The sequence below is a fragment of the Polyodon spathula genome, chromosome 9 (genome assembly GCF_017654505.1).
Source record: "Polyodon spathula isolate WHYD16114869_AA chromosome 9, ASM1765450v1, whole genome shotgun sequence".
Lineage (NCBI taxonomy): Eukaryota > Metazoa > Chordata > Actinopteri > Acipenseriformes > Polyodontidae > Polyodon > Polyodon spathula.
In genome coordinates this window covers 36,968,381-36,983,963 of record NC_054542.1, presented here as the reverse complement: position 1 = coordinate 36,983,963, position 15,583 = coordinate 36,968,381, and the positions used below count along the sequence as shown (strand labels likewise).

Genomic DNA, 15,583 nt, shown 5'->3' with positions numbered 1-15,583 from the left:
GAAAATAATCTCCGAAATCATGATGGTCTTAACCTCCGGAGGGGATCCACACGGCAGGACAGAGGCAGAGCACTAGGGATGCTTCCTCATGCTGCTGGCCAAAAGGTCCGACGCCAAAAATCAAATCTAGTCACGAATCCGCACAGACCACATAACACTGTGTGATGCCTGCTCCTCACCATGGTGTCAACTTTGGTCCAACGTTTCAGCAGAGGGGTGTAAATCCTAACATTCTGGTTCCTTGTCCACCAGCAGATGTGTGAATGCCTCTCGGGGTCAGCTTGTACCAAATCAAAACATCAATACACCTACAGAGGGGGGATGCCTGTCTGGAATGGGGGGGGTCCATCCCTTTCCATCAGCAGAATGAGTGGGAGGGTGCATGCGCCGAATTGCTTGGTGACACAAAAGTCGAAGTAAGGTAAAGAAGAAAAGAAGAAGGATGAAAATAAAGAAAAGTAATGAAAAGTTTGTGTACGATACTTTTTCTTAACTAAAAGTCCATAACAAATAAAAATTTAATTCCCGGCTTTCTTCTGCCCCCCCATCACCACCAGCATAGGGTGAAAATGCGCGCTTGCTTGGTATCAAGAAGACTAAGCTTTCCCCCCCCACCAGCGAGGGTGAATGCCTGCTAATATGTTGTTGTATCATACTTAAAGCTAGTCCCCCCCTCGTCCCCACAACTCAGCAGAGGTAAAATGCCTGCTGGGGAGTCCCTACCCGCCTGTCCCACAGAGTTGTCAATGCCTGCTAAGGGGTTCCGCTGTCCACGCAGAGAGTAGGATAAGAGACAATCTCTCCTTTTCACTCTTTTTACACAAACCCTACTATACTTCCAACCTCACACATTGAATGAATAAACATTAAAAATGTATCTCACGTGAGAGAAAAGGAAATAGACATAACCACCATCATATGGTTATCTATTCATTTATTGCTGGTGTTATTACTTAAGTCCACCACTAAGTGTCACACTAGCACTTAAAGCTTAATGCTGTAACTCTGTATTTCCACCTGCATATTATTCAAGATTATCCACAGAAATTTAACAATGCAGTAATCTGACTGGATAACGGAGAGCCCTAAAAGCCTATCCATAATGCACAAGCCATACTGTCACCTTTAATGGAGTGATAACCAAGGCTTTCAAATCAAATTCCAGTGACAAGGTTACAAATTCTACAAAGAGGAATCTTATTACAATTGGTAATCTTATCTCTAGTCCCCTAATAAGTGTAGTCATCATAATGGTGTTATTTGCCTGTGTAACGATATCAGTGGGTGTGATACATTGTAATGTCACCTCAAAAGATTCATTTGACTATGGAACTTCTGATTTGGAAGAAAAATTCCTCAAACAAGCTATTTCATTGGACAGAACGAGTCTGTGCTTATATGCCCCAGGATGCACCATGCAGGAGCTAGCAAGAGTTCAGTACTTAAATTACAGAAAAAAAAAAAAAAAAAAAACATATATAACTGCAATGTACAAAATTGAAGGCATATGAAAGAAAATGTTTTAAAAAATGTTCACAAAAAGATTAAAAAATCTTTTATTTTCATGACGTTTTGGGCAATATACACATGTATTTATTATATTTTATTATATACTGGTAGATATTGTTATGTATTTGTGCATTATTTTTCACTTATAGGTGTGTTCACAAGAAGTTCAGAGGAAGAGTAATTTAAAATGTCATTAAAACATTAAAACGATACCTTCCTTATTAATACAGCTGGGACTGCATGTTGGAAAATGTTAATTAATATGAGGGAAGCTTAAATAAATGCTTTATTAAATAAAGGAAAAGCTCTGAAAATGGAGATGTTAAAAAATAATGCTTACTTAATTAATACTGTAAAAGTATGCAGGTACGTTTTGTTAAAATAGCAAGTAAAACTTAAAAGTTTAAGCAAATGAGCACAGAATACCCCAAAGTGTCTGACTAAATCGGTCATTTTCTCAGGTTTTTTTTTTTTTTTTAAGGAACATCTACAAAGCTTCCTAAATCAAAAAGTTTGTAAGTTAATATAATATAAATGAACACATTTGTACACATTGACTTGCATAAAACAAATTGGTAATATAAACAACATTATTGGGTATAGATGAAAAAGGGATCTGTGGTCTTTTACATCGGCATTTCATCTGCTGTTTTTTTTTTTGCATTTTATAAAAATGTCTTGCGTATATAACACAGAATTCTGTGTAAACGCGACCTCTGATTTAAATCAATTACAACTCTGAATACAATGTAAGTAGACACAAAATAAATGTACTTACATATACTCGCAGTGAATGAACTTTAAAAAAATCAAACAAGCAGCATCACCAAACCACCGAGAACAAAGTAATTTTACATTTGAAGCAGTTATTAAATACAAGTCAATTACATTTAATTTTGGGTAAAGGTAGGAAACACGATTTAATTTTCGTATATAAAAATTATAGTGAATTCTGTGGCTTCAGTGCCGCTGTGTTAAATGGCCATGAATGTGGTAGAGCTGTTGCAAAAGTCTCCCTTTGGTACTTTAGATTAGAATACTGTATACTGAAAAAGTCTGTAAAAAATCCAAAGCTAGACCTCAAACTCAAATAAAAATAAATACAGAAGAAGAAAATACTTGTTTACTTTTCTGTATTTCTGCTAGGACAAAATATGGATATAATCATATAAAACATTTGGATCGAGCAATAAAACGACATTCCAAAGCAAAAGATCATGTCAATGCCAAAGTGAAACTGAAGCTGTTAGGACAAATTCACATTCAGCATGTTATAGATGAAGGTGCACAAATTCAAGTAGCAAAACAAGTAGCAAAACCGTGAGAAGGAACAGGGCTGTTTTAAAATGTCTACAGGGGTGCCCAACCTACGGCCCGCCACAGCATTTCATATGGCCCATGACCTGCTTGCTGGCACAGCATAACTTATACTTCTGCAATGACAGTTATTACCATGGCTACCATTAATACGGCAGCCGGCGTCCTTAGTTAGTGACTGTTGCTCTGCAGGTGAACTATAATCAATAATATGTCAACAATCACTAAGGAAACACATGAATAAAATACTGGACGCTTTTGCGCTTTCGGACATGCTCAAATCAACGGCACTTAGTGAGAACTTTGAGGTTGTTTCTCAGCTACCAGTTTCTCAAAGTTTGGCTCAAAGTTGGAAAAGCTCATCCATAGTACATCATGCAGGTGGTCGTCTGTGAAACGCGACCTCAGCTTAGACTTATTCAGTTTCATGAGTGATAAAGTTTGTTAAGAGAGTTGTTTGTTAAGAGTTTGCCAAAAGCTTAGCACACTCATCTAGCAAATTTTCATAGATTTTGGAATTGATCGTTGGAAGCAGGGAGTAAAACCCGACCGACTTCTTCTCGTGAAACATATCCTTTAAACCTCAGTTATATGGCTGACCAATAAGTTCCATTTGAAGAGAAGCAGGGACATTATCCACTGCGGCAACAAAGGGGTGTTCAAACAGACGGATGTTGTTTGCGTGTGACTTGAAGTCGGAAAATCTGGCCTCAAAGTTCTCAATCGACAGGTCTAGTAATTTTATCATATTGGCACAAGGGAATGTAATACTGAAATTTTCGTCCAGACTGAGTTCCTAGCAATATGAAAAATGAGACAGTGTGCCCCTCTCTGACTGTTGTTGTAAGAGCTTGAGTTTTGCCTGAAAGCCTTTCACATCTGGGTATAACTGGGAAACAAACCTTTCTTTACCTTGCAGTTTTAAGTTGAGGTCATTCAAGTGACTTGTTATTTCTGTGAGAATCGCCAGATCTCACAACCATAGCGGGTCTGAGAGTTCGGGGACATTTGTAGACTTCTCATTCATGAAAATATTGATTTCATTCCGCAGGGCAAAAAAAACAAAAAAAAAACATTTGAGGACATTTCTGCGGCTAAGCCAACACAACTCACTGTGGTAAAGCATGTCCCCATATTCTGAATCCATTTCCTTCAGAAAAGCTTGTGCCCTGACTGAGTTTACAGTGGCAACCACAACACACATTACGTTTTCCAAGTTTAAAAGTTTGCCACACAGTGTCTGCAGGTGTATAATGCAGTGCAACTCCATCGGTCTTTCAGCATTGCATGAATCAGCCTCATTGCGCACCCGACCAATCACTCCAGTCTTGCTCCCTATCATGTTCTTAGTGCCGTCCACCGTCACTGCGGCAAGTTGACTCCAAGACAGACCGAGGCGCTTAATGGTATCGGAAAGTTTCTGAAACAACTCTTCAGTTGTAGTCCTCTTGTGAAGTGTCTGGAGCGCGGCACGCTCCTCTGTGATTGCTTTCATCCACAGCTATGAAAAATTCTCAAAATGTGCGACTTTTTCACTGAGCTGATTCTTCAAGTGATAGTCTGTCAAGACAGACTTATAGAGATTCCATAAGGCTTTTTTACAGGACACATTTCCTCCATTACCACATTCATGCACTTTTTTTATAAACTCCCCATCAGAAAAGGATTTGCACTCACTCACAAATAAATGAGCAATGCAGTAACTTGTCTTCACTGCTACTGCATTTTCTTCTTGTCTCCTCAGCATTTGCTGTAAGCCTCTTTTTTCAAAGACGTTACCTTTGCAATTCATTGTGGCCCCTTGTAGTTATCATACTTTTCCCAGTGTTTCTTATCTTAGTGTCGCTTGATTTTATATTCCTTCCACATTGCAACGGTTTCTTTGCAAATGAGACATAATGTTTTACTTTGATGAGGCACGAAAAATAATTAATCAGTCCACTTATCCTGAAGTGTATATTTTTTTATTCGTAATTAGAGAGTTATGTTTGTTTGTTTGTTTTTTTTTCCTTTGGCAATCTGATGGTTGTTTTATTTGACAAGTACAGTGTGTGATATTTTAACTCTGGTTTATTTATTTATTCTATTTTGAAAGAGATATTCTTGTGCACAAAAACAATCTAATAACAAGCTAAACGCAAATAAATAAATACAGATGACTTAAGTTGGCAGACTTTGAAAACTGGAAACTATATTTATGATTCTTTTAAAATCTTATGAAAATATCTTATTTGTTTGTCCCACACAAGGTTGCCCTTAGGTCTATGTGGCCCACCCATGGAAAAAGGTTGGGCACCCCTGCTATATATACGTTGGTGTTTTGGATGAGGTGCATGCGATACAAAGGTGCCGACTCTGTAAGGGAGTTCAATGATGCATGTTATACACAGGGTGCATGTTATATTATAAAAGTATGAGCAATCCTATTTTAAACATTTCAATTTAGAAAAATCAGCTTGACTGCAACTAGACCAATTTTAGACCCCAGTATGAAACTATAGACCCAATACATGTTGAAGGCAAGTACACATATTATCATGTTCCCACACTGGAACATTCCAGTATGTATGTATGTATGTATGCATGTGTGTATATATGTATGTATGTATGTATGTATGTAGTAATTGATTGATTTTTCTTTCCAGCTAACTTCAGTGTTCCAGATATATCTCTGTCACCCACGGGCCTTGTTAACTATGGCAATGTAGTGAACTTAACCTGCACATCCAACAACAAATGCATCGTTACATTGGATTGTGAATACTGAAAACCCCATTGTGCCAGAAGATTATTTCAGTGTTACATCTGATTGGATCCAAGACCCTGTAACAAAATTGTTCAATCTTACCAGTATTTTAAATATCAACGTCACAACTGACTTAGTTATACTCTGTTCTCTATACAACAGCACTCTGAACAGCAGTTTAATATCTTTAGAATTAAGTATGTGGAATTTTTTTAATTGTACATATTTTATATAGTATGGAATTTCAATAAAGGCTAAAGAACTGGTCTAAATATTTGCGATTAGCAAAACACATGGAAAATACAACTTGTTTACAAAACATCTGGGGTCAGTTTGCACAAAGTGGGTCAACCCAAAATACAAAGTAGGGTTCAGCATTGATAGTTTTCAGGACCTTTGATCTGATATGGCTAGTTAGGGTTATTAGTGTTAGGGTTTGTGTCCGTAGGGTTAGGATTAGGGTCTGTAGGGATAGGGTTTTGCTTAGAGTTAGGGTTTTGAGTTAGGGTTATGGTATGTGACTTTTTAAGTTTTATGTATGTGGAAGAATTGGGAAATATACAAGAGCGTTTCCTGTTTTTTTTTGACGTAACCAGTCAGTTTTCAAATTCATTAGCACAACAATGGCATGATTTTGTTGTGCTAATGAGTATGATTTTGAAGAGAAACTGGTTGCACAAACATAAGGTGGAGCTGCAGTGATGGCTTCTGAATTAGGCTACAAGCCAAAGTATGAGAAGTGGCTCCAAGTGCTGTCTTTATACACTGCTACTCACATTGTCTAAACCTTGTGTTAAGCCAAAGAGCAAAATACATTACACAGGCCAGGGTCTTCTTTGCAACACTAGGGGGATTCACATTGCTTTTTTCCAAATCCACCAAAAGGGTAGTTTTGTCAGAAGAAACTGGTTGTCCTCGACTGCCAAAAAATGCTCCAACTCACTGGAACTTCAGTTCGAGGATCATCAGCACGATCGCAATAATCGTGAGCTGCAAGTTTTCTATTCAGACACTGAGTTGCAAGGTGACAGTGAAAACATTTCTTATTTGCTGCAGTACTTCAAGGGCAGTGGTCTTGACAAAGCTATGCACCAGCTGTACACTTAACAGCAACAATCGGAGCAAAGTCTGCCGGTGTGGAAAGTCGCTTCTCTTGTCTCAAAAGATTAAAGAGCTACACAAGAAACACAATGGCACAAGGACTACTTAAAAACCTGGCAATTCTATCCATTGAAAAGGGAACTGGGAAGGCTCTGGAAAAGAACCCTTGCTGATACAACCAGGTCATTGATCATTTTTCAATCCAGAAAGATAGAAGAGCAGACTTTATCTACAAGTAAAGGTAAGAAAACTTTTTAATAAACTTAAGTATTCTATTTTTAAACTTGTCCTTTACTGTTAAATTATCAATCATAGTAACGTTTGTTTATTTAGCACAGTTTTATCATTTTTATTTATGCCCTTCAAATTTCAATTTATGCCTATGATACAGAGTTGAGAAATAAATACACTATAAAAATATGTTTCTATTTCTATACTTCTGGGTATTGGTATATGATCAGACAGAAAAATAGAAGAATATTTATTAAAGTTTAGTCAAGACAAATAATACATTATACATATTTTCATTACATTCTTTGGCTTTTAACCTCGTTCTTTGAGGTACCCCTGCCCATAATTTAGCTTGCTGATAACTGGAGAGAATGTAGGGAAGCATGGGCAGGGGGGCAGCACAAGCCGAGGAGAAATGGACTGTGGAAAGATATAAAACCCTTTCTAGCTGATGACTGGATGTGCTGTTTATCGAATGAAGAATGAGATATTAGCTATTTGACTTGTGAATATTCTGAGTATTGAAGGTGCCTAATATGCTTATGTTTATGACTTTAGCTTAAAAGTGAGTTCTCTGCCTGAACCACTGCTTTGCTGAATTTCTTGGTATCAGATAGATTCTGCAGTACAAGAAAACAGGACCTCCAAACAGAAGGGAAGTTGTTTAAAGTGTAAACTCTTTAGAAATCTGATATTCATCCGATAGGAAACATTGATAATATTACTACTACAGTATTGACAACTAATTAATACTGTGCATCTTATTGCAATAATATTGTATCCATATTTATGTGACTTGTGCTCAATTTATCAGATTGGCATATAGTGTCTTGGGAAGGCACGTTGAATTCCTCGGACACCTTCAACAAAACCGTGACGTTAGGCATAACAGGGACAGGTGGCAAGCTAACCACAGAGATGTTTTTCCTTCAAGTCATTGGATGTGTGTCAAACTGAATATAGTACGTGTGTCACTGAAATGTAAATACTATAGTACTGCTGATGTTACTGACACTACTACTGTAGGCTTTTAAAGTTACAATTTCTTACAGAAGATGTTAGGGATGGTTATCAATATATGTGGGAAACTCCATGGAAAAAAAATCAAGGTATCGTAACTCTGTTTGTAATGTAAAGTTACTGAGAAAATGTATCTTGTGATCTCGACATAACGATGTGAAATGTTGAGATCCTGAGATCCATTTTTACGCCATCTTGTCGTAACACTATGAAATGTCGTTATCCTAAGGTAGATTATCCTGTGATCAAATTCATATTTCTTTATTTTTTCCTGGTACTTATTAAGCCATCTGCAATAGGGTATATGTATTATTTTGTATGATTATTATTTAAAATGTACGGTTTGGTTGTAAAAACATGTTGTTTTATTGTTAATTATTTTACACCATGCATGGGGTTAAAACTCCCCATCCACGCTAAACGCGTACAAAATGTGACCATCTCCAGATTGATTAACTTATTACTAAACTGGAGACGGTCACATGTATAAAAACCTGCAGCTTTGACTGAACGGGGATCGTGTGTTCAGAGGTGGAACGAAAAGCGTGAATCATGAAATAAAGAGAATATATCAAAAACAATTGCTGTTTTTGACTGTTTGTCTGTTTTGGCCACTGTGCCGTTCACTTTTGAAAAATATTTTTGTTTTCTGTTTGAATTATTTTTTCCTTTTATTTATAATAAATGCACGGATCAGCGCTTCATACCCCGCAGTACTGCCTGTTGCGTATTAATCATTTCCTGGTCTTACATCACAAGCCACCTAGGTCACACCACCATAGTATTCTGTAGAGGAAGAAGTTATACAGCAAATTTGTGCTGCAAATTACAGCATTTTACCAAGCAGAGAGTTTCATTTTTTTTATAATGTGTTTAATGATATCACAAATTGATATCTGCATTAAGCAATTCATGTTACAGCCTCCTGCACCTACAATGACACATGGTTGATACTAAAACATACATTAAATCTTGCATGGCAATGAATGGTAATGTCGCAGAAAACAATTTTATAAAATAATGTCAAAAAAATAGGTAATTAGGTAAACACTTTTATCATCCCAAAAAACAGATCATTCTGTTAAATATTTAATAACAGTGTAATTATGGTGACTAATAATAACATAACATTAATAATAACTTGACAAATACATTAATAAAAAAATATTGAAAATGTTTGTAATATTTTTGTGTATTAGTCACCAGTTCTGAATGTTTCCACAGAAGTTACATTGGGGCTATCCCAGAGTATCGCCCTCGCTTAACTGGTGCATTTTGCAATTAAATGGAGGCGTAAATGACTTTGGAAATCAACCAATATATAAACCAAAGGCGTTACTTTTAGCTTAACTATGATAGCAGGCACTTCCTGTCTTTGCCAAGCATCGCTTTCATGTGTATTGTATTATTTGTGTGCAATGGTCTCCAGGTGCAAGCAGAAAATGATTGGAATTACTCAGTAAATTAATATACAGTATGATGCAACAATATTAAGGCGGATTGCCTTATAAAGGCAATTCCACATTGGGTCTGAGTGACTGAACAACTGCGTGCTGGCATGCTTTTAGAAGAAGAATGAAACTGCACCTTGTCTCCATCATCAGCGCCAACTGATTGAACTACTCAGAGAAGCTGTGCAGAGTAGATGAACTGGGCCGACTGGATCTCAATCTGATTCCGTGATACAATAAGAAAATCAACTTTGACAAAAACAAAAAACGAAAAGGCCTTTTATGAAGGGATAGCTTGATATTTCATTTAAAAATACAATGTCTTTTTAATGCATATATTTTCCTTTTTCATTACTTCCTAGATATTCAATTGCCCGGTTCTCTGTTTTTCACAATTTCAGATGTCATAAAACCATCTTCCTCAGTTCATGGAAAGTACAGTACAAGTCACATTAGCAGTAATACAATTGTGTGTTAAGACAAATCTTACTGAGCACCCTGGTAGTATATTGAGAGCTACTGAAATAAAGATATTAACCTGAGCCATTAGTGATCATGCAATTGCATTTCTCCTAGCAATGAGAATTATGTTGTTTATTTTAAGTATGTTTTTAAATATAAAGCTGTTTAAATTGCCTTTGCAATGAGCTTGGCATTATACTTGCAGACTCTTCCGTAATGCAACGGAAGTAAAACTATCTGAAGGAACAGCATCTTTTTATCTACAGCTTTGTCTTTGCGATATCTGCATATTTCAAAATACAAACAAAAAACCAAAATATCTCCAAAAGCACAAAAGGCTAGAGACAATCATAATATAGTCACTAGATTTAATAATGCAAAAGACATTGGTTGGTTTGTACTAACTGAAGTTAACTTTTGTGCCATATTGAAATAAGATACACTGCTAAATCCAGAATGCAAACTGTATAAATGTAAAGTGTTACCAAACAAACTTTTCTAGAGACTGTTGCTGACTTCTTTTCAGAAGGCTAGAAGAGTTGCATGAATAATAAACATTGATTTACTTAATACTCACCTTCATACTAGGCTGATGTCTCAAAATCACACATTCATAATGCAATATTTTGCTGTAAAGATTAAGGGCCTAGTTTTCCAAAGTGGGAAACTTGCCCACATAATACATTTATAATTAGACCACAGTGTAACATTTTGGTCTAATATACTTATGTGTAGGTATTATGCAGGTTTTAACTCAACCCATATTGTGCTTAAAATAAAATAAAAATCTCTCCCGCTCTCTCTCTCTGTCTTGGGGGTTTCCAATATTTATGAAAAGGGTGCTGCAATACAGGTTGCCAAAAAGGTACATGAAAAGATGAGGTTTCTACCTGTGCCTTGGGCATCAATACTCACCGAGGGAGTTATTTTCAAAGCATGGTGACTTTTATGAATCTAATAGATTTAGTTGAAATACAAAAAAACCCAAACCCCCCCCCCCCCCCCCCAAAAAAAACCAAAAAAAACAAAAAAAAAAGCTGATTTAAACTTGATAAATGATAAAAGTAATTATATTTACTCTGTGTCTATATACCAGGTTTTGAAAAAATCTTTTTTGGTGAGTCAAGATTTACCAGCCATCCTTTCCTGTCAGCTCATTCTCTCTGTACCTGACTCTGAAAAGCTAATGCATGCCTTTGTTTCATCCAGAATAGATTATTGTAATATTCTGTTTTCTTGTATTCCTAAATGTGTCGTGTCTCTTTTACAGCTAGTTCAAAACACTGCTGCCAGAATTATAACTAAAACCCCCCCAAAAAATGTGCATATTACCCCTGTCTTAGCTTCTTTGCACTGGCTCCCTGTACATTTTAGAATTGATTATAAGATTTTGCTTTTAACCTATAAAGCACCAAATAGATTAGCACCAAGTTGTTTACAAGAGTTGCTGACCTCTTGCAATCCAAGTCGTACTCTAAGATGGCAGGATGTGGGGCTGTTGGTTGTTTTCACGAGTGAATAAAGTTGGTGTGGGAGGTAGGGCCTTCTCTTGTAAAGCCCCAATATTGTGGAATGCTCAACCATCTTCAGTCAAAAAAGCAGGGAATCTTTCTACTTTTATGACACCATTGAAACCCCATTTTTATAAAATGGCTTTTTTACCATAATCTTATCACTGACTATATATTGTTTTAGACTGCCTTTTTAACAGTTTTATAGGAATTATCTTTACCTTATAATTTTGTATTATATTGTAAAATGTTGTAAAGCACCTTGAGGTCCTATATAGATGTCAATAAATAAATAAATACAAATTTATATAATTGAGACAGTTGTAAACATTTACATGCTGAAAGCATTTCCCAAAAATGTCCCACTAGATTAATTTAAAAATATACTGTTTCTAAACAAATGCAAAAAGGAACAGGACAGACTGCTGCACTTGCTATTATTGGTAATCGTAAGTTCAAATACCTGTCATCAGTCTTCAAAAGTGGTTTCCTTCTTTTCATCTGCTGTATGGGCATCTCCTTTGAGATAAAAACAAACAAAAAAACAAAAGTAAAAACATCAGTTAGGATTTACTACTGTAGAACTTGCAACATCCCCTGTTTTTTCTCAGTTTCAAATGTTTATTTCACATTAGGGGTTACCTCAAAACTATGCAAATCCTGCCCAGATGAGACAGAGTAAGATCAATAAAAATAACTACTGTACCGTAAAACAAATTGTTTTCTGAGACAGTGATGTTGGTACGGATGTCAATGAACAATGCTGTGAGTAAATGAGCAGGTGGACTTGTTCTATTTCTTCTAGATAAAAGAATTAGTACGTTTAACCAACTGCTCTCTGACTGCAGGGTGGGATGTATTCTGACTGGTGACTTTGTCATTGCCAGGTCGAGTTTTCCAAAAATCTAATTGTACATGCAGGGTCAGCTCAGATACAAACATGTTAATCACTGCAAAAAGTAAAAAAAACAAAACAAATACGTAGACCTCTATTTGACAGATGAAGAATATCCTTGATATATGATTGTGGCAAGGCGTAAGCCCAGCACATGAGGAAATATGTAGTTTATTGTATGTTTTTGTGTTAATTGTTAATATATTGATTTAATTAATTTTTTAGCTGCTGTGGCGCTCCGTTGGGGACGATTACTAATCTGTGTGGAGCAGCAGCTGAAAGCAATCAGGCGGGTGGGCGTGTCTCAGCGGAGCGTCAGTATAAAAGCATGTGATCGCTGTGATCGGGGCTGCTGAAAGGCCTGCTGTTTTCATGGCACCTTTGGTTTATAGTTTGTGGTGTTGTGTTTTATTTTGCACTTTTTGTACAGCTTGATGTACTAGTCCTCTGTGCGTTACCATTGCTGGTAACGTCACATGACAACCTTTATTTTACTTTCGTTTTCTGTTTGTGTTAATAAACCCTGCGCGCCTGTGCCGGCGTTTCAACATCAACGCCACGTTTGTCCCTCTGTGTGCTTGAACAGCGGCGACCCACACACGTGACACAAGGAAGACCGTCACAATGATGTACAGGTTTTTCAAAACAGACTGAACATTTCAGAATTATTTAAATGAACGTTTCTAAATTCTACTTTATTTAGTTTTATTAACATGATTTTTTTAATGTTATGCACCACACTAGCAGAAGGAAGTAAGGGAGGAAGGAAGGAAGGAAGTAATGTTAGATGCTTGTGGGGATAATTTGACTGCAAAAATAGTTTGCTGTATGTTTACAGATGTTTGGTTTGAAATAAAACAAATGTGGCCATCATGGGAGGACATTTCTGCAAAGGGGTTCAGCTGCAGTACACGTAGGGAAGTGGCTTCAGAAAATTCATGAACAATATTAATCTGTTGACAGATAAATAATGACGGTAAATTGAAGATGTAGTGGTAGATATGAATCTATTACCCTGCTTCTGTGGTAGGAGGAGGAACTCAGTTCTTTCTGCTGGTTTTCCTGTTCCCTAAAAGATGACCTATTTTGTTTCACATGTTTCAACATGCATCTTTTTCATCTGCAAAACATCATAAAAATGTGCCAGATGTTAAATACAGCAATTACCATTCTTCTTCAAATTGTTTGATGGGATACATATTCATAAACTTCTCTCAGCACACTTTTCACATAGAATTCTAGAGTTTCAGTTAGGTGGTGACAGTTTAGTTTTCAAATACTTTTCTGAACTCACCTTACTGCATGTTTTTCTTGAATAACATGAGAATTTACACTAACACGTGAGTTTAGTTATTCTTTGGTCATATCGATGAACATTAATATATCAGTGCTATTATTTAAATGCGTGGTTTGTTCGACCAGACCTGCATAGGGCTGCCCCATATTTAAGTCTGCGACCCAGTTCACATTTGTGTTTTTAAGGCCCTTTACATGTCCACATATGTGACTGACAAGCAGGCCTAAAATGTTGCAAACTGCTTTTTATTTTTTTATTTTTATGGAACGATAGCCTGTACTCAGAATGAAAGAGCTATTGGGATATACAGTAATCGTTTTGGAGCAGATGTTTCTTATACAGAATAAAAATTCAATGCAGTACAGTAGCAATTTGATGGTATATATTAAAAAAAAGTAATAAAAATACTATTCTGACTTACTGTTATGGTGTGTAACGGTGACTGTCCCCACCCACAATCACTTTATTCTCTCAAGAACACAGAGGTATTTAGAAAGCGGGAAACAGCAACTAGTGTTGACAGGTATAAATATTTATTTTTGTAAGGGATACTTGCAAATGACTATCAGGTTGTACATAATGACTGACTTTCACAAGACAAACTCACGACTGACCACCAATAGTACTACTGCTCCCTGATAAGGAAAGACACGGCATTAAATTATGTTAAATACAACACGCTTCTTCTCGTTTATACGTATTTGTTTAACCTGCATGAATACCGTCTTTGTTTACAAACAGGATTGTTAAACTATTCTAACGTTTACTCGTTATTATTATTATTATTATTATTATTATTTATTATTATTATTATTATTATTATTATTAGTCCCTAACCATTACCAGTAAAGACTGAACATTAGCATTACCCCTTCTCTTGAAAGATTACCGAACATGGCTACAACAAAACCGAACATATGGCTATTATAAAAAAGTTGTAAACGACAACTTAATTAAGAGAATCGCCCTAATCTATACAGAGCAATACGACGTCACATATCAAATACACTTTGCCCAACAACATGCACGATACATATGAGCCACTGCTCTAGCGCCAGTAGAATAACATTAACAATCACAATAACAGGCACTGAAATATTACAGTGCGGGGCTCACCCTCACATGGTGCATCAACGATCTTAAGATTTGTGGATGACAACAGTATTTTATGTGTGTGTGTAAAAGCAAGCACCATTAAAGAAATGATCGGCATTTTAATGTAAAGACGCACATTTTTGTAGCTACGTATATCATTGCATGTAAAATAAACAATGGTGGCTGAAAATGCCAAGTCGCCAGCACCATTACTGATCTTTATTGAGATCCACAATTCTGCAGTTTCTGATATTTATCGCTTAGTTACTAAATAACAGATATAAAATGTAATTGTGACAAATTAAGCTGAATTATGAATGCACTGCAGCTCGTATATTACGTGAAAGAAACAATCTGAACGTTAATCCGTCAGATTTATTTTAATTTAATATTTTTATAATTAAAGTTGTATGATGTAGAAATAATTACCATTCAATACTGATCCACTGCCGTCATGTCTAGCACATCATACAGCTTTCTATTTACCTTTCACTCATGGGAGTATGGGCTACGTACATTGGTCATGTGATACGAAAGGCCGGCCCTAGGTCCGCTTTGCCTTCATATATTAGTAAAGGCAGGCCCTGGTTCTGGATTGCCTCGAAACGTCGGCCCTGGGCTGCCTTTTCTTTTTTGGTGTGTTCACATATGAGAAAAGGCAGACCTGGGTCTAAATCTGTTTAAATTAGCTTGAATTGTGTGTATATTTTCTCAGTCCATCAGGTTTGTGAGCGATATAGTTGAAAATATTATTTTTGGTGTAGGTTTGTGAAAAATGCAGCAGTTACCCAGAACAGTTTTACTGGGGAATAGCTACATCAGAACAGTTTAACTAGCATGTGTCTTTAAGAGACTAAGCTCTATACATAAATACGAAAAACAGATCAATAATAATACAAAAACATAAATACTGGGTTACATTCATTTAAAATGACATGTTTTTAGATT

General features: G+C 36.3%; 1 long non-coding RNA gene across 1 annotated transcript in view; it reads right to left on the bottom strand.

The window, feature by feature from the left end:
• Positions 1 to 15,151, bottom strand: part of LOC121320774 — a 44,139-nt gene extending 28,988 nt beyond the window's left edge. The window contains exons 1-3 of the long non-coding RNA XR_005950878.1: positions 15,065 to 15,151; positions 13,258 to 13,363; positions 11,812 to 11,867 (exon numbers count right to left, since the gene is read on the bottom strand). This is a non-coding gene — a long non-coding RNA (uncharacterized LOC121320774). The remainder of the gene's footprint in view (positions 1 to 11,811; positions 11,868 to 13,257; positions 13,364 to 15,064) is intronic.
• Between the last annotated feature and the right edge of the window lie 432 nt (positions 15,152 to 15,583).